The sequence below is a fragment of the Phytophthora sojae genome (assembly GCF_000149755.1).
Source record: "Phytophthora sojae unplaced genomic scaffold PHYSOscaffold_2, whole genome shotgun sequence".
In the NCBI taxonomy this organism is placed as follows: domain Eukaryota; phylum Oomycota; class Peronosporomycetes; order Peronosporales; family Peronosporaceae; genus Phytophthora; species Phytophthora sojae.
Window position 1 is genome coordinate 3,650,960 of NW_009258116.1, and position 3,389 is coordinate 3,654,348.

Below are 3,389 nucleotides of genomic sequence, written 5' to 3' on the forward strand. Positions count from 1 at the left end.
ACTCTTCACACTCGCAATCTACTCGACAAGCGGATGGGTAGGTAGGTAGCACTCGGGTGGGTGGGCCTGGTCTTCCCTCACCTTGGTTTGCCGAGGTCGTTGTCAGTGGAGGCATGGTCGTCGCTGCTGTTCGTCCGTAGCACATATTGTGCATATCGTGCGCGGTCTTTGGCCGCAGCGCCCCTGCTAGTAGTGTCACGAGCCGCTACTACATTTGCATTGCGCGTGTGGTATTGTGACGCTCGACGATCAGGTTACGCGAATGTGCTGCTGGTGAGCGCGAAGGGAGTGCCGCGGGATTGGCGTAGCAGCAGTGGGGATTCATGTGGCGCCGCGATAGGTAGAGGACGGTGCGAGGAGGCCACTAGAGGCGGTAAAGCGAGCAAAGAGAGAGTGTGAAAAGGCAAAAGATGAGCCCCCAGGCGGGATCGAACCACCGACCTTTCGCTTACGAAGCGAGTGCTCTACCACTGAGCTATAGGGGCTGTACGGACACCAACACACCAACACAAACAAACACACCAACACAAACAAACACACCAACACAAACAAACAACAAACAACAAACACACGCACAACAACAACAACAACAACAACTCGCAACACGCCACGCACCACACGACCCGCACGACCGCACCAACCACCACACATCCACAACAATACCACCAAAAGACACGGGGCAACACCACGCCGAGTCGAATCTTGGGGCCGCAATCTGTTTGCTCATGTGGGCCCTCTTCTGCATGCGATGCTTCCGTCTTATTTTGTATGTTGATCTCGACGAGAGTTCGTGGGCGGTGCTCAGCGTGGCGAGCTCAAACGCTCGTCGTGTCACGCAAAATGGAGCAGCGGGTTCGTTTTGTGCGGCAGGTTGCTGGTGTGGGTCCGGGGTTTGAGCGCGGTGCGTGGGTCTGCGATGTGGCTGGTTTGCGTGTGTTTGCGTGTGTTTGCGTGTGTTTGCGTGTGTTTGCGTGTGTTTGCGTGTGTTTGCGTGTGTTTGCGTGTGTTTGCGTGTGTTTGCGTGTGTTTGTTGTTTTGTGAGTGTGAAAGTCGTTTTGGTGTCGGGGGAATAGCTCAGTGGTAGAGCGCTGGATTCCAGTCCCAGCGGTCGGGGGTTCGATCCCCTCTTCCCTCATCCTTTGCGCTTTTTTAGCGCCCGACGCCCACCTTTTCGCTGCGCCACAGCCCCCTTCGCAGCCGCCACTACTCCCTCGCGCCAATCAACCAGCCAGTAAAACGAACGAGACGACAAAAAGTGCGATACTTCTCGATTTATGCGTGTCATCCTTGCGCAGGGGCCATGCTAATCTTCTCTGTATCGTTCCAATTTTTACGGATGACCACCGAAGTGGTTCCTGCCACTACTCGCGCTAGACTCCTATACGTGCGAGCCTTGGGCCTCACATCCAGAACCACTTCGCCAAAAACGCAAGGCATTCATTCCCCCGACCCGAAGCGGATGCATACAGTAGCAGTCTTCCAGGCAACTGGACACCCAGATAGCCAGCCGACCGGCTGGTGCGAACCGGCCGGCGACAGCAGCTGGATCTGCGCCGAGGCGGCACTGGCCGGCGTCGCATCGAGTTCTCGCTGTTTGGCGTTGGTGTTTGTTGTAGGCAGGAGAAAAGGAAAACGACAGCTGTGAGATTCGAACTCACGCGGGTTGCCCCATTAACTTAGCAGGCTAACGCCTTAACCACTCGGCCAAGCTGTCATCGTGCGCAATTCGAAAACCACCGTTTTCCGACCAGCCACCCTCACCTATCCAAACGCACACACCGCCCCCGCCACATACACACACACAGCTTCCAGTGGCCGGCTTCGTGTATTCTGCTGTTTCTGCAGCTCTATCTTATATAATCATGGTACATCAACCGCCAGTACACCACCTCGAACGAATTGGGGGTAGGAAGAAAAAACAAGAACAAACGCATCGGCTTCGCGCTCAGCCTCGACACGCCTCCGTTCCCTCCCTTGTGTTTGTTGGGTAACGCTAACCTTTCGCCAAGAATGCCGCGACTCTTCACACTCGCAATCTACTCGACAAGCGGATGGGTAGGTAGATAGCACTCGGGTGGGTGGGCCTGGTCTTCCCTCACCTTGGTTTGCCGAGGTCGTTGTCAGTGGAGGCATGGTCGTCGCTGCTGTTCGTCCGTAGCACATATTGTGCATATCGTGCGCGGTCTTTGGCCGCAGCGCCCCTGCTAGTAGTGTCACGAGCCGCTACTACATTTGCATTGCGCGTGTGGTATTGTGACGCTCGACGATCAGGTTACGCGAATGTGCTGCTGGTGAGCGCGAAGGGAGTGCCGCGGGATTGGCGTAGCAGCAGTGGGGATTCATGTGGCGCCGCGATAGGTAGAGGACGGTGCGAGGAGGCCACTAGAGGCGGTAAAGCGAGCAAAGAGAGAGTGTGAAAAGGCAAAAGATGAGCCCCCAGGCGGGATCGAACCACCGACCTTTCGCTTACGAAGCGAGTGCTCTACCACTGAGCTATAGGGGCTGTACGGACACCAACACAAACAAACACACCAACACAAACAAACAACAAACAACAAACACACGCACAACAACAACAACAACAACAACAACAACTCGCAACACGCCACGCACCACACGACCCGCACGACCGCACCAACCACCACACATCCACAACAATACCACCAAAAGACACGGGGCAACACCACGCCGAGTCGAATCTTGGGGCCGCAATCTGTTTGCTCATGTGGGCCCTCTTCTGCATGCGATGCTTCCGTCTTATTTTGTATGTTGATCTCGACGAGAGTTCGTGGGCGGTGCTCAGCGTGGCGAGCTCAAACGCTCGTCGTGTCACGCAAAATGGAGCAGCGGGTTCGTTTTGTGCGGCAGGTTGCTGGTGTGGGTCCGGGGTTTGAGCGCGGTGCATGGGTCTGCGATGTGGCTGGTTTGCGTGTGTTTGCGTGTGTTTGCGTGTGTTTGCGTGTGTTTGCGTGTGTTTGCGTGTGTTTGCGTGTGTTTGCGTGTGTTTGCGTGTGTTTGCGTGTGTTTGTTGTTTTGTGAGTGTGAAAGTCGTTTTGGTGTCGGGGGAATAGCTCAGTGGTAGAGCGCTGGATTCCAGTCCCAGCAGTCGGGGGTTCGATCCCCTCTTCCCTCATCCTTTGCGCTTTTTTAGCGCCCGACGCCCACCTTTTCGCTGCGCCACAGCCCCCTTCGCAGCCGCCACTACTCCCTCGCGCCAATCAACCAGCCAGTAAAACGAACGAGACGACAAAAAGTGCGATACTTCTCGATTTATGCGTGTCATCCTTGCGCAGGGGCCATGCTAATCTTCTCTGTATCGTTCCAATTTTTACGGATGACCACCGAAGTGGTTCCTGCCACTACTCGCGCTAGACTCCTATACGTGCGAG

General features: G+C 55.5%; 5 non-coding genes across 5 annotated transcripts; 2 read left to right on the forward strand and 3 right to left on the reverse strand.

Moving 5' to 3' along the window:
• Window positions 1-413: 413 nt before the first annotated feature.
• On the reverse strand, window positions 414-485 carry PHYSODRAFT_t533. The gene has a single exon. It is a non-coding gene; the product is annotated as a tRNA-Thr (tRNA).
• A 578-nt stretch (window positions 486-1,063) lies between these two features.
• On the forward strand, window positions 1,064-1,135 carry PHYSODRAFT_t411. The gene has a single exon. It is a non-coding gene; the product is annotated as a tRNA-Trp (tRNA).
• A 498-nt stretch (window positions 1,136-1,633) lies between these two features.
• PHYSODRAFT_t532 lies at window positions 1,634-1,714 on the reverse strand. The gene has a single exon. It is a non-coding gene; the product is annotated as a tRNA-Ser (tRNA).
• A 717-nt stretch (window positions 1,715-2,431) lies between these two features.
• On the reverse strand, window positions 2,432-2,503 carry PHYSODRAFT_t531. The gene has a single exon. It is a non-coding gene; the product is annotated as a tRNA-Thr (tRNA).
• Window positions 2,504-3,061: 558 nt separating this feature from the next.
• Window positions 3,062-3,133, forward strand: PHYSODRAFT_t412. Its single transcript has one exon. It is a non-coding gene; the product is annotated as a tRNA-Trp (tRNA).
• The last annotated feature ends 256 nt before the right edge of the window (window positions 3,134-3,389 follow it).